The 20,755-nt window shown below is 39.1% G+C and overlaps 1 protein-coding gene and 1 long non-coding RNA gene across 3 annotated transcripts in view; one reads left to right on the top strand and one right to left on the bottom strand.

The window, feature by feature from the left end:
• Nucleotides 1-4,361: 4,361 nt before the first annotated feature.
• LOC116411451 overlaps nucleotides 4,362-20,755 on the bottom strand; it is a 38,954-nt gene continuing 22,560 nt past the window's right edge. The window contains exons 4-5 of the long non-coding RNA XR_004223083.1: nucleotides 5,698-5,767; nucleotides 4,362-5,454 (exon numbers count right to left, since the gene is read on the bottom strand). This is a non-coding gene — a long non-coding RNA (uncharacterized LOC116411451). The remainder of the gene's footprint in view (nucleotides 5,455-5,697; nucleotides 5,768-20,755) is intronic.
• Nucleotides 9,993-20,755, top strand: part of abcg2 (ATP binding cassette subfamily G member 2 (Junior blood group)) — a 65,291-nt gene continuing 54,528 nt past the window's right edge. The window contains exon 1 of one of the 2 annotated variants that reach the window (XM_031901400.1): nucleotides 9,993-10,106. The gene's annotated coding sequence lies outside the window, so the exon portion shown is untranslated. Of the gene's footprint in view, nucleotides 10,107-11,352; nucleotides 11,440-20,755 lie in introns of those variants that run through there. The other variant, XM_012964533.3, reaches the window with a different exon arrangement.

Below are 20,755 nucleotides of genomic sequence, written 5' to 3' on the forward strand. Positions count from 1 at the left end.
GGGGTGGTGTGAAGGAGGCGGGGGCCATCATTGGGGGGTGCAGGCCCCAGTGCAACCCTGTTTTCTGCTCTCTAGTTACATAAGTCTTGGTGCAAGCGGCAGGCTTTAACCCTGCATGTTTCATTAACTCAGTTAGGACACACCAACCGCTCAGATGTAACAGACAAAAGAACAGAAAGAACCTCCTACAAGTGGGAATTCTTCCACTGTGACTTGGGTTAGATTATCTCCTGGACACTTCCTTGTGGCCTTGGACAAGTCACTTAACCTTCTGCTGTCCCGGCACAAGGAGCTCGCCTACAAATGGGCAGCTTGAGTGCTGTTTTGACTTTTTCAGTAGCCACATTTACGTTTCCCCACGAATCCTCATTTTCAAGGGCAGCTAATAATTTATGAGACCAGCTATCAAATTGCCCACCATAATTATTGCTGGTTGTCCGTGTCATAGTTAGTGGAATTGTGCTGTCTATGGCAGCTGAAAGCAACTATCGCAGGAAAAATCTGTTTCTTAATACTGACAATAATAAGTCAATTGATACACATTGCTGATGATATTACTTGGGGAAATAATTTAGTTCAAAGAATTGCTCTGAAAGTGAGAGCTAATTGAAGGATGCCAGCACTCAGATTTTTTTTTTCCCAGAAAATATTTGGTTTCCAAAAATATGTGGTTTTCTGGGGGTCTTTGTACAGTTAGTGGGTCACACTACCAGGCCTGTACTGGGATTCAAAACCTTTAGCAAATGGGCCCCTTAGTGTAACTTTGCTGGTGTGTTTGTATGTGTGTGGGAATTGTATTGTGCAGTAAGTGGGGTGGGGGCATGGCATGGCCTCTGTGTTTACTCCGTGTGAATTTTTTACTTCCCGTATATTCTGGAACTTCCCCCTGATTTTCACCTCTTTTGCTGTTTACCCTTCCTGCTTCTAAACTATCTGCCAATATATCTGTCAATATACACATTTCTAAACCAAAAAACTTACGTGATATAATAGCCAGCCAGCCTTCTGTGGAAACTCTCATATACAGGGGCCCTGCAGGTGCACTCAGCCGGGCACGTCCTCTAACCACCCCCCCCCTAACCCCCCTCGCAGGGCCCCCACCCAACGTCCTCCCCAGAGCGCATAAATTTGACGCGTCAGGGGAGGAGCGTTCAGGAGGGGGAGCACCGTCAAGGGTCAGGTCTGGGCCGCCGAGGCCCACCGGGATTTTTCCCGGTGTCCCGGCGGCCCAGTCCGACCCTGCTCATATAGGACTTTTTTATTTCCAGCTTGGATAGCCACCGTGGGGGAGGCTAACGAGTCAGAAAGAGAATTTCAATTAAGCAGAGGACAGGAAAGACATCAGAATAAAATTATTCATCTCAGGTGGCAGATGAAGGAAGAGAAAAGGCAAAACAAGGGGCAGACAGTTTGATGTTACTGACAGCTTTCCAGTCACACCCCACTAACCTTTCCTAAGCCAAACAGCAGTGTAGCCATCCACACTGCCTGCACCCAGTGCAGTTGGCTTAGTGCTGGCACAGGCGCATTTAGGGAAGAAAAATATTGTTTCTCACTACCAGAGTGCGGGCTCTATTAGCCTACACTTTTGGTGGGGGAAACAGTTTTGTAGTTGTAGGTGCCCTTTGAAGAATTGGTTATGTAAGATCTATTATGCAATGTGTTTTAAAGACTCAGTGCAATTTTTATTCTAAAGAGCCCCTTACGACACATGCAATGACCCCTTCTTTTACTCTATAGTCTATACAGGGTGGCGCACTGTTGAAGAACCAGTTACTTAAGGTGTATTCTTCCATGTACTGTACAACACAACTTGTTATTAATGTCCAGTAAAAATATGTTTTCCAGTCTAGTGGACTTTATTTCTTGCCTACCTTGGAATAACCACTATTTAATTGGTACCATTAATCCATTAGTCAATTCTTCCAGTTTAATTTGTTGCGTTCAGTTACAATAGGTTGTGATATACGTGATTTTATCTTATTAGATATGTTACCTTGTACATTCTGAGAAACAATTGATAACAATAAATTTAGGAATAAAATAATTTTTTCTTAATTTTGTTTTAATATACAGGTATATGGAAAGGTCTGTTCTTGGTCAAGAACTGCCTTATTATAAAACTGATAAAATACATAGTATTGTAAGAAAAAGTTCATTAATTAAGAAGGGGTGGTTCATTTAGAATAGAGCTAAATAATTCAAAAACCACAAAAAACAGAAAGAGAAGACCAACTGCAAATTTTCTCAAAATATCAAGCTCTACATCATACTAGAGGTTGATTTTAAGGTGAATTACTCTATTAAGTGATATAACAAAAGGCAGACAACTACTTTTTAGACACAATCTGTTTTACAGTAGGATGGCCAAAATTGGTGGGTTAACCAGATGTAGAGGTCTCAGCCGCTTCTAGTTTAGAGAGTGCTATGCAGCCTCCCAATGCAATCACCACTATTGAAAAAGCTCAGTGTGGGGAGGGCATTGACTTGGTCACCGTAGGGCAGCACTGAGCCCTGAGATGCACCTGAGAGGTCTGTGCTCACAAAAGGTTTGATGGGCTGCGGTGACCCTCATATCTTCCAGAAGTCAGTGGAACACAGTGGAAGAGCGAGTAAAGAGCCTTACCCATTTAGATGCATGAAGTGCAGCAGAGAATGTGGTAATCTGCATGACATTCAACACTGACTAAGGTGGAATTAATTGCAAGCACCAAGAGCTTAATTGGTAATTTTTATATAGCAAACTTTTTAAAGGAGAAGGAAAGCCTAAGTCACTAGGGGGTGCAAAGCACCCCCAAGTGACTTTAATCGCTTACTTTGTACCCCGGGCTGGTGCCCCTGTTAAGAGAGAACAGCACCAGCCCGGGGTAGCAGCGAGTGCTTCCTTCTTCCGCATTGGCACGCTGCACATGCGCAGTAGAGTGAAAAGCTGAACTTTAACAACAAAGTCAGCTTTTCACTCTAATGCTCATACGCCGGCCCAGGGAATACGCCGCAGAAGAAACATGGAAGAAGGAACCCCTGGTACCTACAGGTACCCCGGGCTGGTGCTGTTTTCTCCTAACGGGCACCAGCTCGGGGTACAAGGTAAGCGATTTAAGTCACTTGGGCACCCCAAGTGACTTAGCCTTTCCTTCTCCTTTAAGTGCCTGTACCTTTTTTTCTTTTGTATGCCCTTCAGAGTTAAATACAAAACAATTTTTCAGTGTGAATGAAATGTATAACCCACTCCAGATACCTTGTGCTTCGGTTTAAACAAAAAAAATACTTAACTCTGGAGCGCCTTCCTCTGTCCAGACTTCTCAGATGAGGTCTTATAGGGTAAAGTAAAATAAATAATAATAAAAAAAAAAAATAGCGTAATACAGTAATGAGATATTAATAATCACCCCTCTAAAACGCGTTTATATCTAAAACAAATCTAGTGAACACCACTACTAAATTTACTTCACTTTTCTGTGAAAACACATAAATACAATCCACCGCGAAATGTTTAAAGTTCGTGTCTATTTAAATAAGTGAATTTCCGTATTTCACACTCTTCCGTGACTTCTTTTTATCCTTAGCCAATTGTGCATATACTTACAGACCAACACTGTGGTCTTGGAGCTTGTAACAAATTCCCTCGTGGTTGAACTATAACTCCCAGCTTCTCTTTTTCCACTTTCTCCTGCTGCTGGACAAATATACAACGGACATGTGTAAAATCCTAAAACTTTATTCTAAAACATATTAAAAGTTTAAACTCACAAACGCCACAAAAATTGCGCCCATCGGGAGTCCTTTTGTAAACAGCGTCAGCGGTGGAGAGAGACGCCAAAGGGAGAACGCGAACGGAGAGATTTGCAAGCCAGGATCAAAGCGAGTACTGCAGATCGCATAAAGAGACTGATAAGCAAGCAAGGATCCGACGCTGTTTACAATTTTTATGGCGTTTGTGAGTTTAAACTTTTAATATGTTTTAGGATTTTACACATGTCCGTTGTATATTTGTCCAGCAGCAGGAGAAAGTGGAAAAAGAGAAGCTGGGAGTTATAGTTCAACCACGAGGGAATTTGTTACAAGCTCCAAGACCACAGTGTTGGTCTGTAAGTATATGCACAATTGGCTAAGGATAAAAAGAAGTCACGGAAGAGAGACGAACTTTAAACATTTCGCGGTGGATTGTATTTATGTGTTTTCACAGAAAAGTGAAGTAAATTTAGTAGTGGTGTTCACTAGATTTGTTTTAGATATAAACACGTTTTAGAGGGGTGATTATTAATATCTCATTACTGTATTACGCTATTTTTTTTTTTTTATTTTTATTATTTATTTTACTTTACCCCATAAGACCTCATCTGAGAAGTCTTGACAGAGGAGGGCGCTCCAGAGTTAAGTATTTTTTTTAGAGTTAAATACAAGTATTGTCTGTTTACTTATTGCTCTAAAAGTGTAACTAGCTTGCAGTTCTGTCTTGCCAAAGACTTAATTATTCTATGGCTGCTAAGTTACAGGCTTCCTTGCGACATCACAAAGCCCTTCAGTATAGTTATATTCCCCTTACAAGCAGTCAGCATTGGGTGTGTCCCACCCCCAAACCACAGATCTGTCTCTCTAACCAAGACTATGCCATGCAATAGTATTGCAGAACTACTCAGCAGTACATTGTGGCAAAAGGACAAGCATGGACCTATAATGTTTCCCAAAATTTACAGACCTGCTGTTCCAGTTGCACCTATCTTTAGTAGCACCTATCTTCAACGGGGCATTGTAACAAACAACAAAACAGTTACCTAGTTAACAGAAGTTACCCTAAAAATCAGGCACGTAAATTCCTAATCAGGTTTATGCTTAAGGCCTCTCCAGTACGCTGAGATATAACGTGATTTAGACATTGCATTAGAAAAGTAGTACATTAAGCATAGTCTGAAAATCTATATCAGAGCTCTCCTGTTGAGTATGCACCCCATAGTTAAGACATTAGTAGATTCTATTAAAAGGTGTCATCATGAGTGAAGTCTAATGAGCCTATGGCAAAGCTGAGACCATTGGCCATTGACCCTTCTTTCAGCCAGCCCCTGGGTGGGAAAGCTTTTCCTATCTTAAAATTGACTACAGAAAATGTCAATAACCAGACAGTAGTTTTTTTTTAAAAAAAAGAAATCCTACATAAGTCTACTAAAAAGAGATCTTTTCATGGGCATCATTAATTTCTTACAATGATAATTTTAAATGGCTCACATGGAGACTTCCAGGCTATTCCAATAATCACACAAACTTGTTTGAAAGCAATTTTATATAATATATTTCATGGATGTTTAGAATCTTTGATATATCCTTATGTTAATAGATGTAATATATGCTTATACATGTGAGCAGTAATACCACGTCAAGGCTTCACCCCTTGTTTCTGCCCATTCACTCGTCTCTCAAATCTACTCAGTGCCGCCATGAAAAGGGGCTTTTCAGTTGCTGTAGATTAAAAGAAACAATACAAATGTTCTTGCTCTTATTACAGTAACACACAAAGTACATGCATTTGCTGGCATCATTAACTATTTCACTTTATAACAATATTTACTCTGTATCCCAGTTTTATCCTTTATTTTATGTCTCTTTTACCATTCTGGGACAGATAAATGCTGTTAGGTTTAGTTGTTATACAGCATGCTATACATGTTAGAGCTAGTACTATTTCTATAATGTTTCACTTACACTATTCCGGTCATCTCAAGGCAGCCATGTATCTTCAGCTGATGCTCCAGGGTGCCCCCACTGACAAACTCTGTCACGAGGAAGGCATGTGACTCGTTATAAGGTAAATGAAAATAAATAGAAACATGGGAAGTGATGGCACAAAACTTATAAAACAATGTAGGATGTTTTACACATATATACGTGACAAAACTGCCATTAAATGCCCCTCTGCTCACTATAGCATTAGGATAGGTATCTGCTCTAAAATAAAGTGTAGAGACCTGAGGAAGTTCAGGGAATGAAAAAGGCAGTCTCCAAAGTGTAAAAAAGTGTTCCCATTTTTGCACTACTTTTCCATAGGTAAATATGGAGTGTGAGGATTAGAAGTCACAAATTAGGTGCCTATTATTTACATAGAACAAGATGGAGGTGTCTCACGTATGACTGATAAGATTAAGAGGTGAATTTCACATCAATATTGACTCAGACTTAGTTTGAAATACTGCATAAACTTGGCAGGAACAGGTTTTCAGTGGCGATCCTCAGCACATTGGACGCTAGGATTTTGCTGGAATTTCTTCAAGACTTGTTCTTGAGGATCTTTGTGGCCAGCGCTGGATTTGTCATCTGAGCATCACAACGCCACCCAATTTGTGCCCCCCCCGCACATGCTCATTTAAACTTACATACGGAGCAGTGGGGAGAGGTCTCCAGTGCTCCATATGTGCTCCAGTGCTCCATAGGTGAACAAAATTCCAGTGCGGCTTGGGCAGCATGCTGCACCTAAATTTGTGCTGCCCTGGGCCTGGCCTTTGTGGCCTCACCACAAATCCGGGCCTGTTTTATGGCAATGAAATAAGAGTAAATATGAAAGTGCCCCTTGTAAGGACACATACAGAGAGTCACAATGACATAATCCTTGGGTTGAAGGATCAAACCAATTAATGTATTACAGTTCATTTTTACTCTTTATTAAATCTTTTTTGTTAATTTTCTGATTTGGCAATAACTCCCCTGACAACAGAGAGACCCCGGTTTAGTGTTTCTATCCCTATGGGAATCCATCACTCACCCTGCCAAAAGCTCCTTCCCCGAGCCGATAATGGCATTTATAACTGCTGAATAATAGTGGGTTGGGTTCTGGAGAATCAGTGCGGTGCCTCTTGCTAAATTAACTTGTGTTTTTCATGCTAATAAATAAACTTTCTCCAAAGCACCAGATTTTTAGGCAGATTTTGTATTTAGTAAATAGTTTTTTTAGCCCCACAGAATAATTCAGTGCAAGGCTGGTGAATATTTACGCCAAATTTTATTGGGTGACAGTCATAAAGGGAAAAAACATTTGCATAAAAAGAAAAAAAATTTCCATTTCACAATTCTGCAGCTCTTGTTGCATGGTTTTATTTACAAAAAATCTTTCCCAGCCCAGAGAAGAACTGCAGTGTCCATTCTGGCATGTCTGGGGTGGTTAAGCTTATTGTCCATTTCTTCATTTATCATACAGTCATGTCTGGGGCAAATTTGTTCTTTATTTTTTTTTTGCAATGAGCTTTTTATTATTAAGCAGTTATTACACTGTTAGGGGCTCTGGCACACGGGGAGATTAGTCGCCCGCGACAAAACTCCCTGTTCGTGGGCGACTAATCTCCCCGAGTTGCCATGAGCCCCATCCCACCGGCGAACATGTAAGTCGCCGGCGGGATGGCACACGCGGCGGCGCGATTTCCTGAAATCGCCGAAAAAGCCTAGCGAGCGGGCGACTAATCTCCCCGTGTGCCAGAGCCCTAAATGTTTTTAAGACCAGCCTGAAGGAGGTTTTTTGCCACAAATATATTGATTTTCTCAGTTAAATGGTTTATTATATATTGTGCTATGGAGCAAACAATAACATTTACCGTCTTTCCCACCATTTCCCAAATGTTATTGTTCATCAAAGTGGGAGTACACCTTAAAGTTAACTTTAAGTTATTCACTTTCCAGGTTTCAAATCAGGGTCACTGACCCCAGCAGCCAAAACATGATTGATTTGTGAAGCTAGAATTGTATTGTTATTGTTACTTTTTGTTCCTTATCTTTCTCTTTGGTGCCTCGCTTGTTCATATTCCAGTCTGTCATTCAAACTACAGCCTGGTTGCTAGGGGTATTTAGACCCCTAGCAACCATATGCTGCAATTCCAAACTGGAGAGTGGGTGAACAAAAAAAGCTAAATAGATGAAAAACCATGAATAATAAATGAAGACATGCAAATTGTATCAAAATATCACTCTCTACTACTCTAATTTTAAGGTGAACAACCTCTTCAAAGTTTCAGTCATACTACACAATGTAAATGCTAATTTGGGGGCCTGTGGCTGTAAAATGTGTACAGCTAGCCTGCATGTAATATAACAACATTTATTCTGCAGATCTGAAAGAGCTACTTGCTGACAGCGGCGGATTTCTCATCCGGGTGCCCCAAGGCTGTCCCCATTTGTCGCCCCCCCCCCCGCGCATGTGCATTCACGAAACCCCACCCCCGCCACATGTGCATGCACGCACACACGCATGCACAGTTATTTAAACGCCTGGGCCCTAGGCCTGGGCCTTTGTGGCCTCGCCACAAATCCAGGCCTGTTTGCAGACCATAGCTCCTGCTGTATCAGAACCCCTGAAAATATTCCACATTATACTGGCAACATTGCTAGAACTTGTAGCTCAAAAAGAGCTAGAGGATGGGTACTTTATTTATGCATTTATTCTGATTTGAGGGTCTTTGTGCAAGAGCATTAGGGGTTAAAAAAGAACAACATCTAGTAGTCTTGTCCTAACCAGACAAATACAGAGCTCCACAGGGACCTGTGCTGCTGGCCCCACTAACCTGCTTGTCTGAATAATGTTAGGGGGTGATGCTTATGTAAATAGGCAGGTAGTGATATACCTATCTCTGAGATCCATTTCAGCAAATTTTATACCTTCAGGGCAGGGCACAAAGTGCAAAAAACACAGTGGATTAAGCCAATTGTTTGCACTTTTCACCCTGCCCTGCAGGTAGTAAATGACACCTAGGGGCTGATTTACTAACCCACGAATCCGACCCGAATTGGAAAAGTTCCGACTTGAAAACGAACATTTTGCGACTTTTTCGTATGTTTTGCGATTTTTTCGGATTCTGTACGAATTTTTCGTTACCAATACGATTTTTGCGTAAAAACGCGAGTTTTTCGTATCCATTACGAAAGTTGCGTAAAAAGTTGCGCATTTTGCGTAGCGTTAAAACTTACGCGAAAAATGCGCAACTTTTTGCGTAAGTTTTAACGCTACGCAAAATGCGCAACTTTTTACGCAACTTTCGTAATGGATAGGAAAACTCGCGTTTTTACGCAAAAATCGTATTGGATCCGAAAAATTCGTAAAGAATCCGAAAAAATCGCAAAACATACGAAAAAATCGCAAAGTACCGATCATTACGAAAAAAACGCAATCGGACTCCATTCGACCCGTTCGTGGGTAAGTAAATCAGCCCCCTAGTATAGGTATGGGACCTGTTATACAGAATGCTCGGGACCTGGGGTTTTCCAGATAAGGAAGGTTTCCGTAATTTGGATCTCCAAATAAACCCAATAGGCATGTTTTGCCTCCAATAAGGATTAATTATATAATAGTTGTGACCAAGTGCAAGGTACTGTTTTATTATTACAGAGAAAAAGGAAATCATTGTTTTGCTTATAATGGAGTCTATGGGAGATGGCCTTTCTGTAATTTGGAACTTTCTGGATAATGGGTTTCCGGATAACTGATCCCATACCTGTAGTATTTTTCTAATTTTTTTCTGCTCTGGACTGCTATCAGTGCCTGAGCATAGGGACCATTATGTTCTCCCTACTATAATTTACAAGGATATTAGAAGTAACCTACGAGTTCTGTGACAATATAAAAACACAAGGCCGCAGGCTATGGAACTACAACGTACATACATAGCTGTACTTTTGAAATATAAGCAAATGCATCCTATAATTACACTGGCTAAGAATTTAAGGAATGTACTTCTCTCTGAAAAAAAAGCTGCTCTGTGCTATGTAGCATAGCAGCCTATGGATTAATAACTAAACAACTTTCAAATGCTTCATTTTAAAATGCAAACCAAATCTTTTTCAAATGTTTCCATTTCTTCTCACTCTGTATGCTGAGAGAGTTTTCTCAGATAAAATGCATCATTATTGTTTAAAAAGAAGCCAGAAAAACAGAATCAGCCTTTCCTGCAACATCCTGTATAATTCCAACCGTGACATAGGCAGTTTTCTTAGTGTTTATGCAAGCGCTAACAGGGCTAAGCTCCTGAATGCTTTCGTTCTTTAAGGTCTCAGCACTTTAGATCCTTTCCTGGTTATAAGGTTCCTTGTCCTTATTACATGCAAAGGGGCATACTTGTCTCCACGTCAGTGAGAAGGTAGGTTACTTAACAGCAGCTAGCGTGAAATGGAACATTTATATGCTTTAATCCTCCTTATCACTATCACCAGCACAGTTAAGTATCATTTATAATTCATTATTCGAAGCAGCCATGGTGCCTTGCAGACTCTTTTCTAAATTAATTATTCTGCTTCAGTGTTTTGTCTGCAAAAGAGCCACCTGTAAATGGCACAATATCTGCACTTAAAAACCAGGCCTTTGCCAAACTGTTAAACCTGGTTTATTAAACATTTCGTCTCCCTCATCAGTGGAAGCTGGCATCATAACCTTCCTGTTTCCAAAGCCAGATTGCTTATTTAATATATCAAAGTTTGATTTGCTTAACATTTATTGTTTTTGAAAATGAATTTTGCAGCAGGTATAATACCAGACAAACACAATATAAATGATAAGTGATTGTGATAGGATCCAATGGGAGTAACTGCATATTTTTTACTATGCCAAGACAAACAATAACAAAAATGACATTTGGCTCTATTTTATTTAAGATAAGATGGACCTTTTTAAGCGTATAATTTATTATTTACTCAAAACTGTACAGGATTCATTGTGAGCAAAAAACATAATTGTAAGTTCTAAAAAGCAAGGACCTCTATACTTTTTGTATCAGTCAGTATTTATATGTAATCTGATGCATCTGTTGTTTAGAACCGCAGAACATGTAGGCACTCATCTTACTGGTTATCTTAACATAGGGAAATTATTATGCAGCTTTTGCTTGTTGATATTATTAGAACAGGTATTAGAAAGGCAGATATAATGCTGTCTAGATGTTTGGAGATAGATGAAGTACAGTATATGTAAAGGATTACTTTCTAGCAAAATGTGCAGTCTTGGATGCAAATGTAACATTTTTGTCCCATAAATCCATCTTAATTGCTGCCTCACAGTACGTTGCGCTGAATTATCCTTTAATACCTAATTGGATTGTGCAATTTATTGTTTATATGATTATGCTTGCAAGCCTTCTACCAGAAGTTAACTGCACTGTTGGCTTTGGGTCTCATTCTGTGCTGCAATCACAACTATATTTAAAACAAAATAAAGAATAAACATATAGCTATGCAGCTCTGCCTTCTCTGGCATATTAAATAATTGTGTTTCATGTGTTCTGCTCATTTAGTCATGCAAAGAATAGGTTTTTGTTATCCCCCTGTGTTGTAACAGGAGACTTACTTCCCAGTAAAGCTCGACTGTGGTATACTTAGGGGTTAAAATAGAGAAACTTGCTGCATCCTGTCTGCTGGCTGCATTTAGGTTCCGGAGCTGTATTGTATAATTCCTCTAGCAACATGGCTGACTGCATATAGGTAACATGCTTTTGTTCTTATATTTGTTTCTCCACTGCCAGCACTTCTCTCTTTCTGAAATGTGTTGCTGTGTATATGCTGACATATCCATAAAGACAAAATTTAGAGTTACATGGAAGTTGCAAACATCCTTGCTCTTCTTTTTGTGTAATGCTGAAGCTGCCAGTATGTTTATAATTATATTTTCACGTGCTCTCACTGCAACTAACAATCTAGGCTGCTTATGCTATGCAGTTGTTTTGTTCAGTTACTCAGTTCTGCTTTCAGTTTTTTCTATTTTTTTTCCAGCAGAAGGCAAAATTATGTTTTTCAATGTTTTCCAATAAGTCATTGGGTTGTCATATCTGTAGTCATGATTTCTATTTTCTGTAATGTATTCTGTACTACCTTTTAAGTTAAAATGAGGAGGGAAAAATAATAAAAGAGGCAAGGGATTATGAAAAATGCAGTTCAGAAATAGCTGGAAAGCAATACACTATACACAGTGAGACATGTTGTTCAGCAATAGCTGTAACAGCTGTAATAGCTAAAAATACCAGCTACATTCTAGTTAATGTGAAACTACAACACTTATCATTATGTTGCCACCTTAGATAAAAGGTGTAGTCCTGAAAAGCTGCTTTCCCCTGTTCTATGTTAGTTTCAGAAACAGGGTGAGCACCAGTGTACAACTAAGTAGGAATTCTGTTTAGGCTCTGCACATCCCTCTGCCCTGTGTGTCCGTACATGAGACAAACACCAAATTACAAAAAAAAAATACGTATTAAACATGCATGGTTGGGCAAGGAAACATAGACTGCATAACATGGAAACTGCAATTATAGATACAGAAATTAGGTTGGGTAGCTATGAATGCTTTTAATATGTTTGCCAAGTAGTGCAGTTGTTTATGTTTGCCTGGAAACTTTTTTACTGATCTCTTCATTTTGGGTTTGTACCTCAGAGAATGGGGACTAATACTATATAAAATAAAATATGTGTTTATTTTGGTTCAGTTTTGTATTGGTATCCATTCTTGTGGGTACGGACCCTACATTTAGTAGTATGTTATAAATTATAAAATTCTATAAATTCTGAGGGAAGCACTAATTAGCTATTAGTTAATGTCATTAAAAAATAACTAAAGCTTAAAGGAGAAACTTACAATCACTGGGGGTGCCAAATGCAACCGAGCAATCTTTTATCCCAGGGCCAGCGCATGCGCAGCAGAATAAAAAAAACGGTTCAGCTTTTTACTCTACTGTGCATGCACAAGCCCTGTGAAGGCAGAAGAAGGAAGAGCATTGCTCAGTCACAGGTACCCTGGGCTGGCGTGGGTTTTTGCTATTAGGAGCACTGGCCCGGGGTATCAGTTAAGTGATTATAATTACTGGGGATATCATTCACTATATTTTTTAGGTTATTCCAAAAAGGCTCCCTCTCCTGCCAAGAAGAGTTTTGGTTGCTGTAGTTAAACACTAGTCTGGTGGTAGGATCAATGTATTTATGCTGATTTGGGGGCCCTCTGGCTGTATGTGTACTGAATGTGTACTTTGGTGCAACTGCTGGGTATACTTAGGCTGAATACAATGTAATTCCATTTATTCTGTCTTCTGTGGATCTAGAAGTACCAGCTACAGCTCTTAGCTCCTGCTTTTATAGAACCCCCAGCAATCCTCCACTGGTAGGGTTACTGGGAGTTAATTTATAAAAAGAGCTAAATTGTAAAGCTTATTGGTATATATATACACATTAAAGTACATTTAAATGAAAGACTAGTTTTAATGAGATGCAGCTTCATTGTGGAATGAGTTACTACTAAGAAGCAATAGCATCTGTTTGTAGAATATATATTATATAAAAGTTATATGGAAATAAGGCAAAAAAGCTGTATATATATATATATATATATATATATATATTTATACCTATATATATATATATATATATATATATATATATATATACCTATAAACAGGACCAGCACACCATTTCACAGCAATTCTTCTATTTTTTCATTCTCCGTGCGTTCCAACGTTTCGGTCTCTCCTGGCACATTTCTCAAGGTCAAGGTCCTTGATAAAGGTCCCAGGAGGGACCGAAACGTTGGCACGCATGGTGAATGAATAAATAGAACAATTGCTGTGAAATGGTGTGCTGGTCCTGTTTATAGGTATTTACATATTTTGACTTCAGCACCCATGTTAAACTGGTTTAGAGTGTGGATACACAGCTTACATACAATAGTATACAAAATCAAAATACGGATGCAACTAGGTATTTTTACTAACAAAAAACGTAACTTTTAATCAGCATCATTTAAAAGAAAACAGGTCGACATTTTGGTCATTGGGGACCGAAAAAAAAAGCAGCACTGTGGGTTAGATGGCTGTTTTAGAAAGGAAAGAAACAATACACAATAAATTACTTAGCAAAGAATTTCTGTCAGTGAATAAAAGGTATATGGAAATAAGGCAAAAAAGCTGTAGGGGTATAGAGGGTACTGTACATGTACCACATGTCACCAAATACAAGATTAACATGGCAGTTTCTTTCACGCTTTGTGTATCTACACAAATACACATTAAAAGATAAAATTATGCACATCAGTGAAAGTCTGACAGGTTGTGATTGGTTGAAAATTAAATGAGATCACCAGGGATTTCTAAGGCAGCAGAAATAGGTTGTTAGGACAACCAGGTGCAATAGAGACTATTTCTACACACTTTGTGGTTAGCATCGCACGCTCCTACGGCTCCAGTCAGTACCCAGGCTCAGAGCAGGTAAGAGGAAAATAACCTTATGTGCATCTGACCAAACAGTTTAGCTGTATTCTTTTCCCCATTTTCTTTTTCTTGTGGCAGTATGGTAAGATTAGTACAGAGCAGCACTGAGCAGTTTTAAGGGAAAACCATACCCACACTCCTCCTGTAAGTGTCAGTTCCCTTCCTCAGGACCACTTGCCCACACTACAACTGCAGTGCTGCCAAACTGTAACCGTGTATCTGGATGTGTCACCTCTGCTATCTGGCTCTCTGGCACAGATTGCTAACCAGAAGTATGTGCCTTGGAAGCCACAATCAGATCAGCTTCCATCGCTTATGGCCGTGTTTAGCAATGATTGCCATTTTAATCAAATAATTCAAATTTGTAAAACTGGTCACGCCAGTCCCCCCTGTCCCTCTTGCCTTACTTTCCCCCCAAGGTAAGGCAGACTCTGTGGCCCAGGCCCTCCTCGCAACCGCTGTGTCTGCTGTTAATATAGTTATGCCACTGTAAAAATTATTTTCTTTTTTCGCAGTAATAACAAAACACTACCTGTTACTTGATCCCAACTAAGATATGTACAATTCCTTACCGTGATAGGAGACTGAAGGCCCTTCTCATTAGAGCTTACAATCTAAGCATTGAATGAATATGTGATATGCAAAATATGCCATCTGCAAAATATCTGCCCCATTACATGTCAGGCAGCTCTGTCGTGAGTGAACCTTGTACTGTGCCATTATTAATAGGCAATCAAACAGAGGCACAAGGGATGGAACATGTCATGATCATATTCTGCTATTAAAATGACAGAGTTGGAGTTGATGTATTAAAGAGGACGCAAACCTGTCTTACAAATCTCTTGTTTGCAGCAACTTAGTGCTACAATGTAGGCATCCCATAGTTAACTAATGATAAACGAAGATTATTTAATAGTCTTACCAGTGCATCATCAGTCAACCAACAGGTGAATATGTACAGTTTAGGTATGGTGATATAAAAATTATGTTTGATGGGCTAGGCAACAAATCTAGCAGGGAGCTTGATGTGTCAGTGGAGAATCCTTTTACACTAAGGGGCATATTTATTATGCTGTGTAAAAAACGGAGAGAAAATTCCCATTCGCCAGGCTTCGCTGTGTAAAAATGGCGTAAAAATGGTGTAAAAACAGCGTAAAATCGGCGTAATTGTTTTACGCGTTTTTTCTTCCACCGGAACTTATGGAAAATAACAGCGTAATATCCGGTGTTCAGATGTCGATCTTTTCCATTTATTTTACACAGCTTTTTACTCCGTTTTTTCAGCGAATTAGTTTTACACAGCATAATAAATACGCTCTTAAGTGGGCTGTCTGATGCCAATTTTCAGGCTCAGGATGTGATTTCCATTAAATGTTTTCAGATTAAACCAATCCTTTAGTCTTGCAGTTTTTCTCATAACATTACAGATGAAAGATGGGAAAAAAAGATTCAGATCAGTGTATAATATCCAGTAAACCAAACAAAATCCTTGAGAAAAAAACCCTAAATGCTTTATTTGACCGACTCCTAATTTGAGCACAATTGTCCCAAAACTGGGGCTCAAAAAAGTTCAGTTTAATATGAGCTAAAATAATTAGTTCAGCGCCACAAAGTTACATAAAAATGGCTGCAGATTCAGCCAAAACTAACATTTCTTATTTAGGCCTGAGGTGAGGTTCTGCTGATTTTTTTAAAAAAAAATAGAAACAGATACAGAATCATGGATGCTGTTGCAGGGTTTTGTTTGTGTGGCAACAAGAGAAGCTTCATTTGATTTGTGCAGATTACACCCTGTGTCCAAAATCTAAAATCGAATTTGCGTCTGGAAGTTTTAACTGCTTCTACCATACTATGCTATACCTTCTCATGTTTTTTTTTACATATGCAAATCGATTATTGAAATTTCAAGTATAACATGCTATACCTCTCTCATCTATTTACATATGCAAATCAGTTGCAAACTAAATGAATTTGCTTTCCTCATGTTAAATATGCCGTATGTCAGTCAGTGCTGGCCCAAACTGTTTGTGCCCAAGGTGGGAGCCCATTTGACATCCCACCCCTCCTCAGTTTTCCCCATTTATCCCTCATACTCTGGTCTGCCTGCCACAAAATGACAGGCAGACCAGAAGAGGCACATGCCTAGCGCCCTACCACCATTGTCCCTAGGCACATGCAGAGCTGTCAACCTCTGAATAGCATAATATTTACAAAGACGCTTTATAAAAACCACAACTTTAGGTGAAACTACTGTGTAAAGTAAAGTTAAAATAACCAAATTATTTGTCTAAACCACTTCAAATGTACCAGTTTCCTAATGTACCCCCATATACAGTACCTTATATAAGTATGCCACTATTCAAAACTATAGCTCTGACATTCACACCTGCCTTATGATAAAAATGCTGTTACTATGCACTGGCCAATTATTATTGAAAAATATACTTTATTTTTTCAAATATTTTTCATGTTTTTCAAATATACTGTATATATTTATAAAAACACACATGCACAGGTGGAGTTAAATTGCTACTACAACAACAATAAAGCTTCTTACTCAGTGATGTTATAAGCAGGCTATGAATACGCCTGTGACAGTCCTGAATGGATAAATGGATAAAAATGTATTAACATTGTAGACAAACATCACCAGTCATATTGCTTATAGCATCCAATTAAATCTTTGCTTTTGTTTTCTAACTTGTAAGGTAGGTAGGAAGTCTAATTGCTGATTAGTTGCTATGGGCAACATCCCTGGTTATGTTTATCTCCATTGTTAATAAATTTGCCTCTAGCAGTGCCCAGGGAGACTCCATTAATTACTAAGTGGGCACACAGTCACTGACAATCATGTTACTTCAGGTGCCTGGGCACTCTGCACGAGTATAAACAGTAAGGTGGGCAATGGCGCTTCCGCCGCCTGATGCAGTCACCCCTGAATCTCTCACTAATATAGTTTTCATTGCATGCAGAACTGCTCCAGTTTATCCTTGTGCAATACTTCTCCTGTCTGCACGAGGGAGCTAAAGGCCAATATTTGATCCTGTTACAACCACGCATATAGAGATAAAAAGCAAGGTGTGTGTTTCTGCTGTGGTTAAGTGCAGATATATTTAACTTCCCAGTAATTTAAATTTATTAACCTATATCTTTATATATTTTTTTACTAAATTGTAAATGATCGCTCTGACTCATTTAAAAAAAAAGTATAGATAAAAATTGAGTGATAAATCAGCTCCAATCCTTGTGCAATACTTCTGCTGTCTGCATGAGGGAGCTAAAGGCCAATATTTGATCCTGTTACTACCACGCATATAGAGATAAAAAGCAAGGTGTGTGTTTCTGCTGTGGTTAAGGTACAGATACATTTAACTCCCCAGAAATATACATTTATTAACATATCTTCATATATTTTTTTTTTACTAAATTGTAAATGATCGCTCTGACTGGTTTGAAAAAATATAGATGATAAGTGAGTGATAAATCAGCCCCAATACTGATAATAACATAATTTTTGGAATATGAGACTATAAAACAACACTCTTTAAGATTAGGTTAGATTAGGACCCACAAACATACATCATTTGTATTTGCTATGTTTAAAAGGTGGGACCCTGGGATCTACTAAATTATAAATTCCTGAATAGCATTGTTCAAAATGATGCAAGGCATTAGGAAACTAAGCCTGAGGAGGTATAAAACTTCCATAGTATTACTGCTACACCCATCATACCCTATATATTACCAACAGCAAAAGGGGAAAAAGCTGACTTGATCTTAAATTTGTGCTCTTTACCTTTTCAAAATTTGCAACCTGGATGCAAAAAGATTCTCTGGTGAGAATTATCCCTACCAGACCTGCATCAGTCATCTCATTGTTTTCTGCTTGTAGAAGAGATATGGGATCTGTTATCTGGAATGCTTGGGACCTGGGGTTTATTGGATAATGTTTTATCTGTAATTCTGATTACCATACTTTATATCTACTGAAAAATATGTAAACATAAAATAAACTTACAATTATTGTTTTGCCGCCAATGTATATTTCTAAAGCTTAGTTACTATCAAGTACAAGGTACTGTTTTATTATTACAGAGAAAAGAGAACTCATTAAAAAAATATTATCTTGCTTAAAATCAACTATAGGAGGTGACCCATAGTAGAAAAAAAAATACAAATTTGTGTCAATAGAATAATAGCCATCAGAGTGTGCACTTTACATGGAAAATGTGCCCATGATTGGCCATACTTGGACAGATTTCAGGCAGTTCCTTCAGACCCGAATAGGCATATGAGGATATATTATATATATATATATATATATATATATACACATATACATATTACATCAAAGGAAAAAATACAGATTTTAGAATGTGCTGTTAAACATGTGTTTGCAGAGTTAATCAGCCTCTTCCACTTTTTATTGGAAGCAGGGCCCCTGTCCAGAAAAGCAATTATCCCTGCAGCTGATGCAGCCTGTGTATCACATGAAAGCATCATGTAGAGCAGGGGTGTCAAACTCAGTCACATAAGGGGGCCGAAATCTAAAACACATGCTAAGTCGCGGGCCAAATTTGTTATTAATATACTTAGTAAGATACTAAGGGGTATATTTATCACAATGTGTAAAAAGTGGAGTAAGACATTAACGGTGATGTTGCTCATAGCAGCCAATAGATGCTTTGCTACTGCTACATTACTGGTAATGCTTCACTCCACTTTTTACACAGCATGATAAATATACCCCTTAGTCTTAGTTACTATGTGAGTAAAATGGAAACTGATCAGACTGGATGGTCAGACACACTCACCAAGGGCCACATTAAACAGCCAGGTGGGCCGGATTTGGCCCTCGGGCCTTGTGTTTGACATGTATGATGTAAAGAGAGATTTTGGCAGCTCAGTGACAGCCTGCTGGTAGCTACTTCACTGAGCACCCTATCTGTTTAGCCAATGAAGTCATTTTGCAACTGACATTTATAGAAATTTTTTTACAAGGGAACATAAAGCTTCCCAAGCTTCTCCAAAGTTAGTATATACAATCCCCAACCTGGTATCATCTCTACAAGTATTAGGCATGAAAAGAAAGACAGAGAGATGCCTTCAAAGTGAAGGCAAGACTCCCACTTGTCCCCTTCAATAACGTGTCAAAACAACTTGCCTGTTATTTGAGATCTGGTTATTAATTATTATAATCAAAAAGACTGACATTCCAAACCAATAACAATCCAACTCTTATTAGCTGAAGACCAGTACAACTTTCATCTTATCTTCTGCATAAAAAATGCATGTAGCCAATGGCTTGCACACTGCTGCCCCCTATAAACAATCCAGCTCATCTTTGTATAGGGGGTGAAAAAAGTAGTTGGCGGGGTGGTGGTGCCCGCAGCAGCAGGTGTGTATATGTGTTCAATGTGCCCCTGGGGCGATGTTCTCTGGTGGACCCTAGACAGCCCAGTCCAACACCGATCACCTTTCCTGCTCTCACACCCCATCACAAGCAGGATGCTTACTTGTGAAGTAAGTTCAGCCTCCATATCAGCATTTGTTTGTGCATGTGCCCACGCTCCTCTTGTGCCTTAGGCAGCTGCCTCAGCATAATTCTTGCCCTGCATTTGTAAATGGTGGCAGTTTTATTCATTCTTTGTTATATGCACTCTTTATTTATGGGAAACTTTACAAAGCGCAACCATAGGCTTCCTAGTAAAAATGCCCAGTCATTAATGGAAGTTATCTGTAATGAGACCCCAATGTAGGCTCTTCTCTGAATAGGTTAGATATCTTCGTCTATCCAGAATGTTACTTAATTCCTAGACCATCTAAAATATTGTGTTTTAAAGGAGAATGAAAATTATAACCACTGGGTGTGATTACAATTGCTTATAAGGTACCCCAAGCAGGTACTCCTGTTAGGCGAAACCTGCACCAGCCCAGAGTACTTCTTTACAAGCACCACATTGCGAACTTCATTGCCTGTTCATTGTTCTCAGCGGGTGTGCATCAGCACTAGAGTGAAAAGCAAAAAACTGGCTTTTTTTTTTACTCTGCTCACATGTGTTGGACTGGGGCAACAGCAGAATAAAGAAGCACTGAGGAGAGCAGATCTGCTCTTATGTGCACACCCCCTGTATCTCCATTAACAGGCCTGTTGTTGGCTTGTGTGGAGCTGGACGGAGTGGATATTGTTGCAAAAATGTATACATTTGTGTTTCCATGCCAATGTGTGTGTACCTTTAGGTATTTCAGTATTACTGAATGATTATTGCTGGGTGGAGTGATTATCAGTCACTTGCATGTTTTGTTCAAAGATGATTTAATTTGGTATCAAAATTAGCATTCACATTTGCATGGGTAATATTGGGGGTAGGTATGTGACATTAGGGGCCAGGGTTATGACATAGTGAACAGCGATTCGCTGATTCTCGCACCATTCACTTTAAAGTCCTTTCTGGATTTCCTAATTTGAAAATCTGGACAGACAGTTTTTACCAAGACAGCCCTTCCGAAAGCCAGGTTGTTCAATGTGAAAATGGGACAGGTAGCAACCT

Source organism: Xenopus tropicalis, chromosome 1 (genome assembly GCF_000004195.4).
Source record: "Xenopus tropicalis strain Nigerian chromosome 1, UCB_Xtro_10.0, whole genome shotgun sequence".
Classification (NCBI taxonomy): Eukaryota; Metazoa; Chordata; class Amphibia; order Anura; family Pipidae; genus Xenopus; species Xenopus tropicalis.